The following is a 20797-nucleotide window of genomic DNA, read 5'->3' as shown; positions in this document are numbered from 1 at the left end:
AGGGAAAATCCATTCTGCGCTTTGGTACTGACCCCAGGCCTCTCTTAAAGGGATCTCTGTTATGAAAGGGTAGCCGAGAAGGAAAATAAAAAAACAACACAAGCTCGGTCTCAGAAAACCAAAGAGGTTGGTAACTATGCAGACTGCAGACCCCTGATCCTAACACGCAACTAGCAGCAGTCGTGGAGCGTCCTACGGTGGTCCTAGACACCTCGTCACAACCGGAGAAACTAAATAAGCCTAAAGCAGGAAAAGGGGAAAACTAACTGCCCCAGAGCAGACCCCAAAGGAGAGACAGCCCCCCCATATGTATTGACGGTGAAAAAAGATGAAAACACAAACAAAGGCAGGAAAATAGGCTGAGCAAACGATGGGGCCAGACTAACTAGAAAGGACAGGAAAGGAAAGACACTGTCTGCAGTCTGCCAAAAAACCCTACAAAATGTCCAACACAACTGATAGCAAAATTAACCCTGAAGTCACTAGACTTCTCCCACTATATCAGCACTCTGAAATATTCTGAGACAGAGCAAAAAGAGGCCAATCTAAAAGGGACAAAAAAAAAAAAAGCAATTTGGCAAATAAGAGTGGAAATTCAGCACAGCCCAGCCAGGCTGGCTGACCACACAAAAAAATGAAAAGACCAACAAGAGCAAGTGTGAACATTAGCAAAAAAACAAACTTATCTTTAGAAGACTGGAACAGAGCTGAGTCCTAGACCTGAGAAACAGAATGAATCACCAGCAACAGGATAGGGCGTCGGCTGTCTTATATCCAGTCTGATACTCCAGAAATCCAATCACTATCTTCCTCACCAGGTGGCAGATCACTACCACTCAAACCAACCTCACCACCTCCCGTCACCACCAGAGGGAGAACGGAAGGGGAACTCTCAACTGGTGGAGCAGAAAATGAGCTCATAACAGATCTCCTGTATGGAAGTTAGGGTAAATTCCTCAGCACTCTGATTCTCACCCCAGGCTTCTATTAAAGGGATCATTGGTATGGAAGTCAGTGCAAATCCACTCAGCGCTCTGGTTCTGACACCAGGCCTCTCTTAAAGGGATCCCCAGTAGGGAAGTTAGGACCGTTCCACTCAGCGCTCTGGTTCTGACTCCAGGCTGATGGGATAATGTGGGATATTAGGAGTAGTAGTCCAGTGGCTCTGGCTGACGGGATGATGTGGGATATTAGTGGTAGTTGTCTGGTGGCTCTGGCTGATCGGACAATGTGGGATATTATGGGTAGTAGTCCAGTGACACTGGCTGATGGGATTATGTGGGATATTTGTCATGGAATGCCTAGGTTACTTTAGGCAAAAACCCCGGGACCCCTGTGATGTCCCTCAGACTAGGGGAACCCTGTCTGTCCCTCTACCCAGGGTTTACACTGAAGGTGTGCCTGCCTGAGCCTCCACCCTGTCCCTGTCTCCTGTCCAGCCCTAAGCTGAACCCACCACCCTCCACCCAGTGAGGGGACCAGACACCAGACCCCACAAATACGGATGGACAGGGGTAAAAGAAACACCACACAGTTAATACACAAGGGAATACAATAATGTGCAAGGGCAACCAAATATATATATAACAGATTGGAGAAAGAACCACTGAGGGATATACTGCACCAATATCAGACGCTCCAACACCACCACTGCTGACCGGTATTGCTAGCACTAGGCTAAAGCTATAGTCGGCGACGCCCATAGTCAGGACGAACTATTTAAAGACCAAGGGCGTGGCCCAGCCCTAAGCCAGCATGACAACCTGGTTAACCCTATCCCGACTGGAACAGAATACCCAACAGGGTATTACCGCTGTCTGCCGGACACCCTGGTGTGAACAGTGTCCGACATCACAGTACCCCGCCTTCTACGAGGGACCTCCGGAACCTCACCATGTCGAGGACCTGGCTTGTCCGGATGGCGACGATGGAACATAGTAACCAGTCGATCAGCATGAATGTCAGAGGCCGGCACCCATGTCCTCTCCTCAGGACCATAGCCACGCCAGTGGACCAGGTACTGTAGAGTGCGACGCACAACCCTAGAGTCCACCACTTTGGACACCTCAAATTCCAACGCGCCATCCACCAAGACGGGAGGTGGTGGCCCGGAAGAACCATCCACCAAACCCTCGACCTTCTTTAGCAATGCTTTGTGAAATACATTATGAATCTTATACACAGCCGGCAACTCCAAACAAAATGCCACGGGGTTGATCACTGCTGAGATTCTAAATGGGCCAATGAACCTGGGACCCAACTTAAGTGATGGTATCTTGAGCTTAATGTTCCTAGTAGATAACCACACCCAATCACCCACACACAGGTCCGGACCTGGCGCACGTCTGCAGTCAGCCACCCGTTTGTACCTGGAACCCACCTTCAACAAGCGCTGCTTGACTCTCCTCCAAACAGACGACAATTGAGCTCCCAACTGGTCCTCCTCAGGGACGCCAGCTGAGCACCCCTGACGCAAGGTGCAAAATTGAGGATGTTGACCATACACACAAAAAAAAGGAGATTCCCCAGACGATTCCTGGCAATGGTTGTTTATAGCGAATTCTGCCAGAGGAAGAAACGCTGACCACTCTTCCTGATTGTCGAAAATAAAGCAGCGCAAGTATTGCTCCAGGTTTTGGTTCATCCGCTCAGTCTGTCCATTCGACTGAGGGTGGAAAGCCGATGAATGAGATAATTTGATTCCAAGGCGAGAACAAAAAGCTCTCCAAAACTTTGCCACAAACTGCGTACCTCGATCAGACACAATGTCAGACGGGACACCATGAAGTCTGACCACCTCGCAAATAAATATCTGAGCAAGAGTCTTAGCATTGGGCAAAGACGGTAAAGCAACGAAATGTGACATTTTGGAGAACCTATCAACAATTACCAAAATGACCGAGTTCCCTGCCGAGGCGGGCAAGTCAGTAATAAAATCCATGGAAATCTCAGTCCATGGCTTACTGGGCACCCCGAGAGGCTGCAAGCTACCAGCGGGACGGGAACGAGGAGTCTTGGCCAGTGCGCACGTGGTACAGGCAGCCACATATGAGGCCACATCCTGCCGGATTTTAGGCCACCAAAAACGACGCGATACCAGTTCCAGAGTGCTCTTAACCCCTGGATGACCTGCCAGTACCGTGTCGTGATGTTCGCCCAACACTCTAGAGCGTAGATGTAGCGGCACAAAAGATTTATTAGCAGGCAACCCCGGCGGTACCACCTCCTGAGCCTCCGCAATCTCTGCCTCAATCTCTGTCGTGATGGCAGATACCACCACACCCTCTTGGAGAATAGGCACCGGCTCTTCACATAACTCTCCACCAGGAAAACACCTGGATAAAGCGTCTGCCTTAACATTCTTCGACCCAGGTCGATAGGTAACAATGAAGTTGAACCGGGTGAAGAATAATGCCCAGCGAGCCTGTCTGGAGGACAGGCGCTTAGCAGATTCTAAATAAAGCAAATTCTTATGGTCGGTTATCACAGTAATCTGATGAAGAGCCCCCTCCAAGAAGTGTCGCCACTCCTCAAATGCCAATTTGATGGCCAATAGTTCCCTGTTGCCAATATCATAATTACGCTCCGCAGGCGACAGCTTCTTGGAGAAGAAGGCACACGGATGCAACTTGGCCCAAGAAGGGCCCTGAGACAGTACAGCCCCCACTCCAACCTCCGACGCATCCACCTCCACGACAAACGGTAAGGAGACATCGGGCTGCACCAGAATGGGCGCTGAGGCAAAACTATTCTTGAGGAATTCAAACGCCTGTACCGCAGGCTCAGACCAGTCAGAAAAGTCGGTACCCTTCTTAGTCATGTCAGTCATTAGTTTGGCAATCATAGAGAAGTTCTTAATAAATTTCCTATAGTAATTGGAGAAGCCAAGAAATCGCTGAAGCACCTTAAGATTATCAGGTCGATCCCAATGTAGTACCGCCTGCACCTTTGCGGTGTCCATCTTAAAACCTGAGGCGGAGATTATATAACCCAAGAACGGTAGCTCCTGTACGAAAAACACACATTTTTCAAGCTTGACATAGAGCCTGTTCTCTCTGAGCAACTGTAGAACCTGTCTAACATGCTCTATGTGTGTATCATGGTCACGAGAGAAAATGAGGATGTCGTCAAGATAAATTATAACGAACCTCCCCAACAACTGAGAGAAGACATCATTAATGAAGTGTTGAAAGACCGCCGGTGCCATAGTCAACCCAAACGGCATTACCAAACTCTCAAAGTGACCCTCAGGGGTATTGAACGCTGTCTTCCACTCATCCCCCTGACGGACTCTTATAAGATTGTACGCCCCCCTGAGGTCCAGTTTGGAGAACCACCTGGCACCAACCACTTGGTTGAATAAATCGGGTATAAGTGGCATAGGGTAAGGATCATGGACCGTAATCTGGTTGAGTTCTCTGAAATCCAGACACAGGCTTAAACCGCCATCCTTCTTTTTAACAAAGAAGAAGCCAGCAGCCAAAGGAGAAGAGGAAGGTCTAATATGACCCTTGCTCAGGCTATCCGCAATGTATTCCTTGAGAGCTAGCCTCTCGGGACCTGAGATATTAAACATTCTAGCTTTAGGTAACTTGGCCCCTGGTTTCAACCTAATAGCACAGTCATAGGGGCGATGCGGTGGTAGTTCCGAACAACCCTTCTCAGAAAATACATCCGCATAATCCAGCAACGGCTCCGGGATACTGGGAGTCAAAGCGGAAATACATGTAGCCAGGCACCTCTCCTGACACTCCCTGCTCCACTGAATTATGTCCTGGGTCTTCCAATCAATAACAGGATTATGCATTGACAACCATGGAAAGCCCAGAACCATCTGAGCCGGTAAGTTACTAAGCACCTTACAAGTTACCCGCTCTGAGTGTAATACTCCGATGTGGAGTTGTATATCCAACACACACTCTGTGATCTCCCCTTGAGACAACGGGGAAGCATTGATGGTAACCACCCGGATGGGGGTCGGCAATTTCTCCACCGGAAATCCCGCTGTATGCGCGAACCTCTCATCAATGAGATTGGCAGCTGAGCCACTATCAATAAATACTGTAATAGAGAGCATTTGCCCCCCAAGTACCACCCTAGCAGGGAGCATACACTGGGAAACCATGACGGAGGATACACAAAGGCTCAGACTAGACTCCTCCAAACCCTCTGAGCCTATCAGTTTTCCGCCGGCGCGCCCTTCTTAGGTACCAGGGGGCAAGCGTTAATAAAATGTCCTCCTTTGCCACAAAAAAAACAGAGCCCCTGCCTTCTGTGCCAAGGACGTTTAGGCTTGTTACTCGGTGACTGTGCTATACCAGCGATCTGCATGGGTTCCACGGATTCACCCGCGGCAACCTCACCGACCACTCCCCCACCTCCCGGAGGCAACGAAACCAGCGCCCCCTGACGGAGACGTCGGTCTATGCGTACTACAAGTGCCATCGCAGCCTCCAGAGAGGTGGGAGTCTCGTACATTAGGAGAGTCTGTTTAACCCTTCCAGAAACCCCATGCAAAAATTGACTTCTAAGCGCAGGGTCATTCCACTGCGTGTCCACCGCCCAGCGCCGGAATTCCGTGCAGTAATCCTCAGCTGGTCGATCACCTTGTAGCAGTGAGCGTATCTTAGACTCTGCTAAGTTTAATCTATCCGGATCGTCATAGATCAAACCCAGAGCAGAGAAAAAAAAATCTACAGATTCAAATGCCGGTGAGTCTGAAGGGAGTGAAAAGGCCCAGGCCTGTGGGTCACCACTCAGCAAAGAAATCACCAAGCCCACGCGTTGAGCCTCATTACCTGAGGAATGTGGACGCATACGGAAATACAATTTGCATGATTCACGAAACACCGTGAACTTACCACGATCACCAGCAAATCGTTCAGGAAGGGGAAACTTGGGCTCAGCTGCCCTGGCTGCAGCCTCAGCAGGTACTGCAGGAGCTGACAGGCCTTGTTGCTGGACCGCCCCCCTGAGTTCAGTGACCTGTATGGATAGAGCCTCCAGCTGCTTGGTTAGGGAAAGTATAGGATCCATAGTAAGTAACCCCTATATTCCCTATCTATACCTTTTTTTTTTTCTCACTCACTTTATTATTTGGGCCGACTATAATGTCATGGAATGCCTAGGTTACTTTAGGCAAAAACCCCGGGACCCCTGTGATGTCCCTCAGACTAGGGGAACCCTGTCTGTCCCTCTACCCAGGGTTTACACTGAAGGTGTGCCTGCCTGAGCCTCCACCCTGTCCCTGTCTCCTGTCCAGCCCTAAGCTGAACCCACCACCCTCCACCCAGTGAGGGGACCAGACACCAGACCCCACAAATACGGATGGACAGGGGTAAAAGAAACACCACACAGTTAATACACAAGGGAATACAATAATGTGCAAGGGCAACCAAATATATATATAACAGATTGGAGAAAGAACCACTGAGGGATATACTGCACCAATATCAGACGCTCCAACACCACCACTGCTGACCGGTATTGCTAGCACTAGGCTAAAGCTATAGTCGGCGACGCCCATAGTCAGGACAAACTATTTAAAGACCAAGGGCGTGGCCCAGCCCTAAGCCAGCATGACAACCTGGTTAACCCTATCCCGACTGGAACAGAATACCCAACAGGGTATTACCGCTGTCTGCCAGACACCCTGGTGTGAACAGTGTCCGACATGACAATATTATGGGTAGTAGTCCTGTAGCTCTGGCTGACGGGATGATGTTGGATATTATAGTGAATGTGGCTATGCGGAATTGGCGGGGCTATAAACTCAGCTTTATATATATAGATATAATCATTATAGTTTGTTACAACTAACCGTACTTAGTTACTATCCCCGGGCAGCGCCGGGCTCTTCAGCTAGTAAAATAATAAAATTGAATATATTCATTTGTTTAACATTTGCTCTTATGTCCATTTTTTGGGGGTAATTCTTTAAGACTGGTAGAACTGTCCAAGAGCTTCAAATCTTCTCCACTAGAGCTCTAACATATGTTGCCTAACACAGCTCATTAGACAGCCCACCAACTGGGCTGACTGTCTTTATGGAGTGGAAAAGTCCTTCTCTTTTTATTCCTGTGCCTGATCCTATCTTATGTTCTTCACACACCACAAAAAAAGAAAATACATTTTATCTTCTACATCTTACATATCACATTTCGTGATGAAATCATCCATTTTTGGAGCTGAAATTGCATACTTCCTTTCTTTCAGAAGAAATGAGAGCTTTGCCAAGAGGATTTCAATCAATTCTGATCCAACAGAATTCTAATTGTGACCCTCAGGTTTCCTTCAGTGTTCAGTAGTTTTTGATGGTTAAAATAAGATCGGAGACTTTTTTTGAGGTTAAAGACAATGCAAACACTTTTATGCCCCAAAAAAGTATTCTCTGAATGATACCTTTCTTGGCTAACAAGAAAAATTATACAGTGGGTGCGGAAAGCATTCAGACCTCTTTAAATTTTTCACTCTTTGTTTCTTTGCAGCCATTTGGTAAATTCATAAAAGTTCATTTTTTTCTCATTGATGTACACTCTGCACCCAAACTTGACTAAAAAAAAAAGAAATGTAGCATTTTTTGCAAATTTATTAAAAACGAAAAACTGAAATACCACATGGTCATAAGTATTCAGACCCTTTGCTCAGACACTCATATTTAAGTCACATGCTGTCCATTTCCTAGGGATCCTACTTGAGATGGTTCTACTCCTTAATTGGAGTCCAGCTGTGTTTAAACTGACAGGACTTGATTTGTAAAGGTAAATCCAAAGGGAGTTCGTAGCTATATTCCGCGCTGCCACTTTAGACAAATTCCAGGAGAATGCTGTATGATTGCAGTGGTTTTATTCATTGAACTTTGACACTGCATCATCTGACTTGTTGGCGCTCATTTTTTTGAAATCCAGCGTCCTTTCAAACCTATTTATGTCTGTGATACCTGTATGTATTTTGTGGTATTTCCTGATGAAGGGGGCATGAGACCCCTGAAACGCGTAGAATAAAACCACTGCAATCATACAGCATTCTCCTGGAATTTGTCTAAAGCGGCAGCGCGGAATATAGCTACGAACTCCCTTTGTATTTATCATTTCTTCTGGTCACTGAAGACCTGTGGATCTGCAGCAGCCGCTACTTACACGCCTTTATCTCATCCTAACCAGGTGAGCATATTTCAAGATATACTGTCCTTTGTAACGTGGATAAGACCCTATTGCGCTTTTTGTCTCCCCCCCTTTTTTTTGCAATTGATTTGTAAAGGCACACACCTGTCTATATAAAGGTACTGTCACACTTAGCGATGCACCAGCGATCCCGACCAGCGATATGACGCGGTCAGGATCGCTGGTGCATCCCTAAGTGGTCGCTAGTGAGCTGCCACACGGGCAGATCTCACCAGTGATATCGCAAGGGTCGGGGGTCATTACTTACCTGTCAGATGAGGCGATCCTGACGTCCTCCGCCCACGTCCACGCGTTGCTCGTCTCCACAGCAGGAAGCTGACGACGAGAAATGGTCCAGGACGTTCTCGCGCGATCAGCGATAACCAGCGGGGGAGCGGTCGGAGGTAAGTATCAGACATAGCGATTTCGCTAGCAATATCGCTATAACGTCACAAAAAACAGTGACGTTATAGCGATAGTGCTAGCGATATCGCTTAGTGTGACAGGCCCTTAAGACCTCAAAGCTCACAGTGCATGTCAGACCAAATGAGAATTATGAGGTCAAAGGAACTGGCCAAGGAGTTCAGAGACAGAATTGTGGCAAGGCACAGATTTGGCTAAGATTACAAAAGAATTTCTGCAGTACTCAAGGTTCCTAAGAGCACAGTGGCCTCCATAATCCTTAATTGGAAGAAGTTCGGAGACCACCAGAAGTCTTCCTAGACCTGGCCATCCAGCCAAACTGAGCAATCGTGGGGAAAGAACCTTGGGAGAGGTAAAGAAGAACCCCAAGATCACTGTGGCTGAGCTCCACAGATGCAATAGGAAGATGGGAGAAAGTTCCACAAAGTCAACTATCACTGCAGCCCTCTACCAGTCAGGCCTTTATGGCAGAGTGGCCCAACGGTAGCCTCTCCCCAGTGCCAGACATATGAGAGCCCGCATAGAGTTTGCTAAAAACACATGAAGGACTCCCAGACTATGAGAAATTAGATTCTCTGGTCTGATGAGACAAAGATAGAACTTTTTGGTGATAATTCTAAGCGGTTTGTGTGGAGAAAAACAGGCACTGCTCATCACCTGCCTAATACAATCCCAACAGTGAAACATGGCGGTGGCAGCATCATGCTATGGGTTGTTTTTCAGTTGCAGGGACAGAACAATTGGTTGAAATTGAAGAAAACATGAATGTGGCCAAGTGCAAAGGTATCCTGGATGAAAACTTCTTCCAGAGTGCTCTGGACCTCAGACTTGGCCGAAGGTTCACCTTCCAACAAAACAATTACCCTAAGCACACAGCTAAAATAGCAAAGGAGTGGCTTCAGAACAACTCTGTGACCAATCTTGACTGGCCCAGCCAGAGCCCTGACCTAAACCCAATTGAGCATCTCTGGAGAGACATGAAAATGGCTGTCCACCAATGTTCACCATCCAACCTGATGGAACTGGAGAAGATCTGCAAGGAAGAATGGCAGAGGATCCCTAAATCCAGGTGTGAAAAACTTGTCGCATCATTCCCAAGAAGACTCATGGCTGTACTAGCTCAAAAGGGTGCTTCTACTAAATACTGAGCCATGGGTCTCAATACTTATGACCATGCAATACTTCAATGTTTCTTTTTTAATACATTTGCAAAAATGTCTACATTTCTGTTTTTTTTCAGTCAAGATGGGGTGCAGAGTGTACATTAATGAGAAAAAATGAACTTTTTTGAATTTACCAAATGGTTGCAATGAAACAAAGAGTGAAAAATTTAAAGTGTCTGAATACTTTCCATACCCAAGCTTTCAGAGCACAGTGGCTCCTTCTCCAGGCAGGATTACAAATGAATTATTGAAACAAGAGCACACCAATGCATCATTTTACTGACCACACAAATCAGACAATAGCATATTCCAGTGGGTGAAAATGCATCAACTGTTGGCTGTACACTATAGCTGACACACTGATGCATCAGCCTAGATAGGTGTTGGCACTAACCATGTTTTTTTAACCCTTCAGATGCTGCTGTAGATAGTTAACAGAGTGTGGAGGCTCTCTCTTTATCCCTATCGGTACCCTGAGAACATGATTGTGTGGTCCTGATGTTTGCCATGGCAATTCACGGCAGCATAACAACCTTAGAGTCTGCCGGCTATAGTGACCTATTCAAAAGTTAGCAATATTTAAGTGGTAAAAATAAAATTTTTACTTCCTGTCATTCAACTTTGCATTAATTCCTGAAAAGCATAAAAAGGGTTAATAAACTACTTGACGGCAGTTTTGAATACCTTGAGTTGTGCAGTTTTTAAAATGGTCTCACTTTTGGGGATTTTGTGACATATACAGCTCTGGCAAAAATTAAGAGACCACTTCAAAATTTTCAGTTTGGTTTTTCTCTTTATATGTATATTTTTGAGTAAAATGTAAATTGCTCTTTTATTCTATAAACTACTGACAACATGTCTTCGGATTTCCAAGTTCTAAATTTTGTATTTATTTTCAGAAAATGAGAAATGGTCAAATAACAAAAAAATGCAGTGCTTGCAGACCTCAAATAATGCTAAGAAAACAAGTTCATAGTCATTTAGAAACAACAATACGAATGTTTTAACTCAGTAACACTTCAGAAATCAATATTTTGTGGAATAACCAAGATTTTTAATCACAGCTTTCATGCATCTTGGCATGCTTTCCACCAGTCTTTCACACTGCTTTTGGATGACCTTATGTCACTCTTGGTACAAAAAATTAAGCAGTTCTTCTTTGTGTGATGGCTTGTGACTATCCATCTTACTTTTCATTACATTCCAGAGGTTTTCAATGGGGTTCAGGTATGGAGATTTGGCTAGCCATAACAGAGATTTGATGTGGTGGTCCTTCATCCACACATTGATTGACCTAGCTGTGTGGAATGGGGCATTGTCCTGCTAGAAAAAACAGTCCTTAGAGTTAGGGAACATTGCCTGAGCAGAAGGAATCAACTATTTTTCCAGGATAACCTTGTAGGCGGCTTGATTCATACTTCCTCCGCAAAGAATAATCTGTCCAATTTGCTGAAGCATCCCTAGATCATCACCGATCCTCCACCAAATTTCACAGTGGGTGCAAGACACTGGCTTGTACGCCTCTCCAGGTCTCAGTCTAACCATTAGATGACCAGGTGTTGGGAAAAGCTGAAAATTAGACTCATCAGAGAAGATTACCTTACTCCAGTTTTCTATGGTCCAATCCTTATGGTCTTTGGCAAACTTCAGCCTGGCTCTCCTTTGCTTCTCATTGATGAAAGGCTTTTTTCTACCTTTACATGACTTAAGCCCTGCCTCTAGGAGCCTGTTGCGAACTGTTCTTGCCGTGCACTTTACCCCAGCTGCCATTTGCCATTCCTTTTGTAGGTCACTTGATGTCATCCTGCGGATGCTGAGTGACATTTGAATAATATGACGGCCATCCTGGTCAGTGAAGAGTCGTTTTCGCCCTCTGCCGGTCTGTAGCTTTGTTGTTCCCAATGTCTGCTCCTAGACCTTGTTGTAATGGACTACCATCTTTGAAATTTTAAGGATGGAGGCAACATGACGCTCACTGTATCACCTCTGCTAGTAAAGTCAAAATTGAGCCCTTTTTTTCCTCACTCAAGACTTTTCTTTTCAACTCCTATTGCTTTTGGGATATTACTAGCACTTGTTTTGCCATCCAGCTTGTCCTATTGCAAGAGGATTGTGAACACCACAGCAGGGATTTTTATACTTTCCTTCTTTAAATAAGATTTGGTTCAGGTGATCACCTAATCAGAAGCACATTAAGTAGAGTGAGGTGTACTCTGGTTGGAATTCAACAGACACTGGAATGGAATGGCTGTCAGACATGTAGAGAAGCTGATTTTTATAAAACTGTGCAGTGGTCTTTTAGTTTTTGCCAGAGCTGTAGGTCTCCCAAAGCCATTTCAAAACTTAATAGGTTCCTAAAAAAATGAGTTTTGTAAATTTCCTTGAAAAAATGAAGAATTGCTACTACAATTTTAAACCTTCTAACAGCCTAACAACATAAAAAAATATTAAAAAAATGGTGCTGATGTAAAGCAGACATTGTAAATGTTATTTAATGACTGTTTTCTGTGGTATGACTATCTGGATTAAAGGGATAGTCATTCAAAGTATGAAAATTGATAATTATTAGAATTTTTGTCAAATATCAGCATAAATTTACCATTATTATAAAGTACAATGTGTGACAAAAAAAATATCAAAATTACTGAGATCCGTTGAAGCGTTCCAGAGTTATTACAACATAAAGTTGAAACTTCACCTGATGAAGACGGATCCTCCGCGTTGTGGTTTAAACCCATCTCTTGTCTGAGTCTCTTTCCTGCGCTCCTAAGACCGTTTTCCATTTTCTCATTACAACATAAAGTGACACTGGTCAGATTTAAAAAATTTGGCCCAGTTGCTAAGGTGTTAAGAGATGTTACAACTGGACATTTGTGCATGGGATTGATGCCTCCTAAAGATAAACCAAGGTTAGAAAATTAAGGTTTATGTTACAAATGGAGAGGCTATCACTTATTTATGAACCAGCCTGATGAAGGAGCCTGTGTGCTCTGTAATCTTACAAACATATTTTTTCGGTTAGCTGATAACGGTATCACTTCTAGAATATTTCAATGTGTTTTAGGCATGCGAGTGTTTACATGCCTTTTTCTGCCTTATAAAGTACCGCAATATAATTTTTATTGAACATCGCAATGTGGTTAAAGACAGAAATACAAAAAAGTAAATGTGAACAAAGCCTCACTCCTAGAAAAAGAAAACAACAGAAAAGTGGGGTATGAAGTAAGAGAGAAAAAATATGGACTATGTACGGAACTTCTACCAAGCTGGAGTGATCCTGAGATACAATTACAGTTCCATATTAGTTGGGAACTATGGTTGTTGTAACTTTCTGCAGGCAGCTTCAAGTGAAAGAATACATCAGGAACAAAAACTGTCAGGCATAGTACACCCAGCACATAGCCGAGTCATGTTTTTATTTTTGATCTAACATATGCTTTAAGGACTGCAGCTCTATGGTAATAAAAATTCAGAAATGCAGAAGCTTAAAAATCATCTGCAATATATTTCCTAGTCTGCAGTTAACATATTGACAAAAAACAGTAAGGAAATAAGAGATTTACTGTCCTTCGTTTTGGCAAAAAAATAGTAAAATATTATCAATAGTGGCCCAGAGCAGTGAAGTCCAGCATATTTATATTAGCTATTATAATGTCCATATTAATGTATTGAAATTTACATAGATGATTTTCTTTCAAAGATGATGTGTAGCAACAAACAGAATTCATTTTTTGCATTTACATCATATTTTTAAGGAATGCTAATACTAAATATTCTTTCTAAATAAAATAAAATATCTTTATCTACAAGTTCAACATTTTTCACATCATTAGATAGGATGGTTTAGAGCAAGGGGTGGGGAACTTTTTTTTCTCCAAAGGGTAATGTGGATATTTATACCATCATTTGTGGGTCGAAAAAAATTATCAACCTAAACATTAGCCTGTTATATTGTCAATAGAGTTGAGCATTCCGATACTGCAAATATCTGGTATCGGCCGATATTCGCGGTATCGGAATTCCGATACTGAGTTCCGATACTTTTTGCATATCGAATACCGGAATCAGAAGTTCCCATAATGCTATGAGCCAGTTTGATATGATTCAGCCAATGAGGAATCCTAAGAAGTGTGGGCACATCCTGTTAGGCATGTAGGCATGTTAACTAATGGCATGGCTGTGATTGGCTGCTGAAATGATGTCATGATGCACTATAAAAGCCACCGCCGCCATTTTGGGATCACTTTGCTGTGAATTCAGTTAGGGACAGGACTCTGCTGTTCTGACTCTGAGGGACAGTTTGAGATAGCAATTTGCTATATTGTGCTTTACCCAGGCAACTTTAGCAACCGCTGTGTGAAGCTTTCTTTTGCCTTGCAGCGCTGTTCACAGCTGTCTGCAAGGTCTGTGTGTGTGAGTGCAGCTCACGCTGTAGTGTGTTCTCCAGCCACCTCTGGTTGTAGTCCGCTCAGCATGCGTCATTGTCTCTTACATAGTCCTTTTTTTGTTTTATTGCTGCTCATTTTTCCTGATTTCTCCTATTAGTGTGCTTCCATCCGTATCCATCTACATTGGTTGCAAACACTATATAGGAGTAGATAGCGAAGCCTTTCTGCAGCCTTTCAGTGCTAGTGCACAGTTCTCTGCACTGTTCATGGCTGTCTGTGAGGTCTCTGTGTGTGAGTACAGCTCACGCTGTAGTGTGTTCTGTCGCCACCTCTGGTTGTAGTCCGCTCAGCGTGCGTCACTGCCTCATACATTGTCCTTTTTTGCTGTAGTGCTGCTTATTTTTCCTGAATTTCTCCTATTAGTGTGCTTCCATCCGTATCCAGCTAGATTGGTTGCAAACACTATATAGGAGTAGATAGAGGAGCATTTCTGCTGGCTTGTGCCCTGCAGCCCCAGCTAGATTAGTATTAGCCTATTTTTTGGAGCCTTATCTATTGCATTGTAGGTTACCTAACTGCATTGTAATAGCTGCAAAAAGTTTGTGATACTATCGCTTTTACATCTTTGGTCACATCCTTTTTTTTGTGAAAAAAAACACGTAAATAAAGTTCACCAAACACTCCACTTTACAGTTGTGTGGGCCACATTAGCTCATATTAAAGTGTACTCCACACTTTATAAAATTAGTGTTTCTTATACCTGTTAGCAGCTGTTCAGGAATAAGCACACTAAGCCATTAGTACTTTTCTGCCTATCTTTATCAGTCTACCAAGATGAAGAAGGCAGGGAGTAAGGCACATGGTCGTGGGCGTGGTTTCAGCAGGGAGAGGATGTGGGGATTCTGTGCCTGCTGCGGACACCAGTGACTCAGCATCCCCCAGTTTTACCAGGGAACAGTCCTTTATGCGCAGCTTTGTAAGAGCTCGCTGCACTCCACTGCTGCGGGACAAACAAATTGAAGTCGTTGTCAGATGGATGGCAGCTAAAGCATCGACTTCAATTACTTCCACATCCTCTCAGGTCCAGAGCACTGAAGAGCAACCATCTGTCTCTTCACCACCTGCCAAATTGCCCAGGCAGTCAGAGAGCCCTGGACAGGCGCCATCTCTACTTCTGTTCTCGGAATCTCTTGGCTTGGAAAGAGGGGGCCAGCCAAGCAGCATTCTACAATGTGAAGAAGAGGGAGTATGCAGTGATGCGCAGCTGCTTTGTCTCTCTGAATCTGAAGAGGCAGGTGGGCCAGTGCCTATGGTCAGCACACCTCAGTACGCATCTGATGATGAGACTCAGGTGCCACTTTCTGGTGCGTACTGTGCTGGCGAGACTACCCAGGAGAAGTAGGTGTTTGAAGAGGGTAGTGTAGATGATGAGGTCCTTGACCCATCATGGCGTGAGGAACAGGAAGGTGGTTGGAGCAGCTCTGAGGAAGGGATTCCCTGAACGGCCAAAACAGGAGGGAGAGGGAGGGGGCAGACTTGGTTGCCTGTAGCCTCCACTTCGGCACCCATTAGGAGCATTCCTCTTCCAAAATGGGCGCTCCCAGGACTTGCAGTGTGTGGTCCTTTTTTGACACAGTTGCAGATGACATTTGCTTTGTCAAATACAAGCTGTGTAATCAGAAAGTCAAAAGAGGGAAAAGTGTCAGCAACCTCAATACCACAAATATGTGGAAACATGTGCGGACCAAGCACGTGGTGGAGTTACAGAGATGCACTGAAGACGTAGGCCAACCTACAGCACCACCTACCACCTCTTCAGTTCGTGTTGTAGCCTCTTCCTCCAGCTCACACACAGCTGGTTCGGCTTCCTCACAGGATCGTCATGAAAGAACCTCTGGCACTGTTGTACAGAGACCAGTGTAATTCCACCCAAAGCACCACGTTCCCTTTCATCCTCACACTCCCAGGCAACTCTACAGCCATCGGTAGCACAGGCATGGGAGAAAAGGCGGCCATACTCGACAAACCATCCCTGAGCACAGGCTCTGAATGCTGGCATTGCAAAACTACTGTCCCTTGAAATGCTCTCATTCAGTCTGGTGGAGACTGACACCTTCCGTAACTTCATGGCATTGGCAGTCCCACAATACAACGTGCCCAGCCGCTTTTATTTCAGCAGGCAAGCCGTCCCTGCCCTGCAAAAGCATGTGGAGGGAAAAATTAAACATACTAAACGCCGTCAGTAGCAAGGTCCACCTGACCACCGCTGCGTGGACCAGTAACCATGGACAGGGACGATACTTTTCCCTCACTGTCCATTGGGTAAATGTTGTGGAGCCGGGTACAGATCTTGAGAGTGGCGCTGTACATGTTCTGCCAACTCCAAGGATTGCAGGAATCCAGTCTATACACATTGACTCCTCCTCATTCTCCAGTTCCTCTGAATCGCCGCTGCACGAGCCGTCACGGTCTACCTCCACATGGACCCGTGAACGCATACCTGTTACGACCGATATGAGCACAGCCGTGGCCAAACGTCAACAGGCCGTACTGAAATTAATTTCTTTGGGGAATCGAAGCCACACAGCGCAGGAGCTCTGGAATGCCATCAAGCAGGAGAGTGACGTGTGGTTTGTGCCAGCGAATCTCCAGCCAGGCTTGGTAGTGTGTGACAATGGCCGAAATCTGGTGGCAGCTCTGGGCCTAGGCACTCACATCCCATGTCTGGCACATGTGCTCAACTTGGTCGTGCAGAGTTTTTTGAGGGACTATCCGGATCTTGATGCACTGCTTCACAAGGTCCGCATAGAGTGCGCTCACTTGCGGCGTTCCAGCATGGCAAGATCGCGCATTGCTGCTCTGCAGCGCCGATTTCGCCTTCCGGAACATCGCATCATATGTGACCTACCCACCTGGTGGAATTCAATGTTACATATGTTGGAGCGGTTGTGTGAGCAGCAGGCAGCAGTAATGGAGTACCAGCTGCATCAGGCGCAAACAAGTCGCACTGCGCGCCGTTCACACTTCACCACCACTGAGTGGGCTGCTATGAAGGACATCTGCCACGTTTTGCATGCCTTCGATGATTCCACGCAGATGGCGAGTGAAGATGATGCACTAGTCAGCATGACTGTCCCCCTTATCTGCCTGCTTCAAAAAACACTGCAAGCACTAAGGGAGGATGTTTTGGAAGAGGTAGAGGATGAGGAGTCACAAATGCCATCTGCTTCTGGACAGTCTGCGCAACGTGGTTCCTCACAAAGGCCTAGGCAGGGGACACTTTGTGAGGAGTCAATGGAGGAGGAAGACATCTTTCCAGAGGAGGGAGGTACACAATGCTCTAGTAGTCAGTATGTACAGCGAGGGTGGGGTGATGCAGAGCAAGCAGAGATGACGCCTCAAGCAGGGGACAGCGTTTCTTGGGCAGTTGGGAGTCTGCAGCACCGGTTGATTTCATGCTGCAGCGCCTGAGGAATGACCGCCGCATCGCCCACATTCTCAACACGGCTGATTATTGGGTGCACACCCTCCTAGATCCTCGCTACCGGGACAACTTACAAAGCCTCATAACACCGTTGAACCGGGAGTGTAAAATGCGGGAGTACCAAGACACACTGGTGCATTCCATCATGTTCTCCATTCCACCCAAGAGCAGTGCTGCTAGTGCTTTACAAAGCAGCTCTGTGCGTCGAGGCAGTGGAGGAAGCTCTGCACAATGAGGGAGCAGAAGCAGCGCCTCAGCACAAGGCAAGACCAGTATGGCCCAAAAGTGGCAAAGTTTTGTGTCCCCGCCACAAATGTCTACACCATCACAGACGGCTCCAGTCAGCAGGAGGCAACGTTTCCGTCAGATGGTGTCAGACTACATATCTTGCCCTCTCAGTGTACTCCCACACGGCTCTTCCCCCTTCAAGTTTTGGGTCTCTAAGCTGGATACATGGCCAGAGCTTAGCCAGTATGCACTGGAGGTGCTGGCTTGCCCTGCTGCTAGTGTATTATCGTAACGCGTTTTTAGTGCCGCAGGTGGTGTACTAACAGACCGTCGCATGCGACTATCCTCCGATAACGTTGACCGGCTTACTTTTCTGAAAATGAACAAGGCCTGGATCTCTCCGGAATTTACCAGTCCTCTTCCAGATTAAATAATTGGTTGGCAACAGTATCCAGGTCTCCTGTTGTGTTCATGTTTCTACCACCTGAACTGTAATCTCTGGGCTCCAACACCGCCAGTTGCTGCTCAGAAGTGCCGTCTGCACAGAAAAACACTAGCTCCTGTGTTATTGGGGTTCAGTAATGTCAGCTGATCCCCACTGTGTGTCCGGCAATTTCTCCTGCTCTGTCCACACTCACACAACTACAGATTTTAAACTTGCTCCAATTAGACCTCTGCCTCAACTCTGTTTATACTATTGACTCTCGGCTCCAACACCGCCAGTTGCTGCTCAGAAGTGCCGTCTGCACAGTCAACATATGCTCCAGTGTTATTGGGGTTCAGTAATGTCAGCTGATCCACAGCTGTGTGTCCGGCAATTTCTCCTGCTCTGTCCACACTCACACAACTACAGATTTTAAACTTGCTCCAATTAGGCCTCTGTCTCCACTTGTAGTATTTACCCTGGGTTCCAGCACCGCCAGCTGGTTCCCGGCAGGGTCTTTGGCATGGGTACTCCTTCCTGCCCAGTCTGGTTCCAGCATGCCTGCTGTTTCTGGGTAGTGTCAACGTCTCTTTGCCTCCAACACTTTCTCCTGTCATGTTGCGGTCGGATTAGCCGACTCTATGGTGCCTGCAGTTTAGGTGCTTCCTATGTGGACTGTGGGATCTGGCAATAAAGGCTGGTTCCATAGTGCCAATAGGACAAGCACCCCCTGTAGGACTGTGGGTTTTGGTAACTGTGGCCGGCTCGCGGCCTTGCAACTTTGTTTTTCATGGGTACCTTCTGCTACCCATCCGGGTTCCAGTACTGTCAGCTGGTTCTCAGCAGTGCCTTTGGCTTAGGTGCCTCCTTCTCAATATCCGAGTTCCAGCAACGTCTGCTGGTCCTTGGTAGTGCTTTATAGCACAGGTACCTCCTGCTTGGTAACCGGGTTCCAGTACCATCAGCTGCTCCTCGGTAGTGCCATTGGCTCTTGCTCCTTCTGCTGCCCCTCTGGATTCCAGCACCGTCAGCTGGTCCTCGGTAGTTCCATTGGCTCTTGTAGCGTCTGCTACCCATCCGGGTTCCAGTACCGTCAGCTGGTTCTCGGCAGTGCCTTTGGCTTAGGTGCCTCCTTCTCGGTATCCAAGTTCCAGCAACGTCTGTTGGTCCTTGGTAGTGCTTTCTGGCACTGGTACCACCTGCTTAGTAACTGGGTTCCAGTACCATCAGCTGGTCCTTGGTAGTGCCATTGGCTCCTGTTCCCTCTGCTGCCCCTCCGGGTTCCAGTACCGTCAGCTGTTTCTCGGCAGTGCCTTTGGCTTAGGTGCCTCCTTTTCGGTATCCAAGTTCCAGCAACATCTGCTGGTCCTTGGTAGTGCCTTCTGGCACAGGTACCTCCTGCTTAGTAACCGGGTTCCAGTACCATCAGCTGGTCCTCGGTAGTGCCATTGGCTCTTGTTCCTTCTGCTGCCCCTCCATGTTCCAGCATCGTCAGCTGGTCCTCTGTAGTTCCATTGGCTCTTGTAGCTTCTGCTACCCATCCAGGTTCCAGTAACGTCAGCTGGTTGTCGGCAGTGCCTTTGGCTTAGGTGCCTCCTTTTCGGTTTCCGAGTTCCAGCCACGTCTGCTGGTCCTTGGTAGTGCTTTCTGGCACAGGTACCTCCTGCTTAGTAACCGGTTTCCAGTACCATCAGCTGGTCCTCGGTAGTGCCATTGGCTCTTGTTCCTTCTGCTGCCCCGCCGGGTTCCAGTACCGTCAGCTGGTTCTCGGCAGTGCCTTTGGCTTAGGTGCCTCCTTTTCGGTATCCGAGTTCCAGCAACGTCTGCTGGTCCTTGGTAGGGCTTTCTGGCACAGGTACCTCCTGCTTAGTAACCGTGTTCCAGTACCATCAGCTGGTCCTTGGTAGTGCCATTGGCTCTTGTTCCTTCTGCTGCCCCTCCGGGTTCCAGCACCGTCAGCTGGTCCTCGGTAGTTCCATTGGCTCTTGTAGCTTCTGCTACCCTTCCGGGTCCCAGCACCGTCAGCTGGTTCTCGGCAGTGTCTTTGGCACGGGTACTCCCTCCTGCCCAGCCTGGTTCCAGCACGCCAGCTGTTTCCGGGTAGTGTCAACGTCACTTTGCCACCAATACGTTGACCTGTCGTGTTGCGGTCAGGTTAGCCGACTCTATGGTGCCTGCAGTTTAGGTGCTTCCTATGTGGGCTGCGGGATCTGGCAATAAAGGCTGGTTCCGTAGTGCCAATAGGACAAGCACCCCCTGTTAGGACTGTGGGTTTTGGTAACTGCGGCCGTCTTGCGGCCTTGCAACTTTGTTTTTCATGGGTACCTTCTGCTACCCATCCGGGTTCCAGTACCGTCAGCTGGTTCTCGGCAGTGCCTTTGGCTTAGGTGCTTCCTTTTCGGTATCTGAGTTCCAGCAACGTCTGCTGGTCCTTGGTAGTGCTTTCTAGCACAGGTACCTCATGCTTAGTAACCGGGTTCCAGTACCATCAGCTGGTCCTCGGTAGTGCCATTGGCTCTTGTTCC

The sequence above is a fragment of the Dendrobates tinctorius genome, unplaced genomic scaffold, assembly GCF_039654945.1.
Source record: "Dendrobates tinctorius isolate UK_male_01 unplaced genomic scaffold, ASM3965494v1 ptg000005l, whole genome shotgun sequence".
NCBI lineage: Eukaryota > Metazoa > Chordata > Amphibia > Anura > Dendrobatidae > Dendrobates > Dendrobates tinctorius.
The sequence above is the reverse complement of the archived record's forward strand: the minus strand, read 5'-3'. Positions refer to the sequence as shown.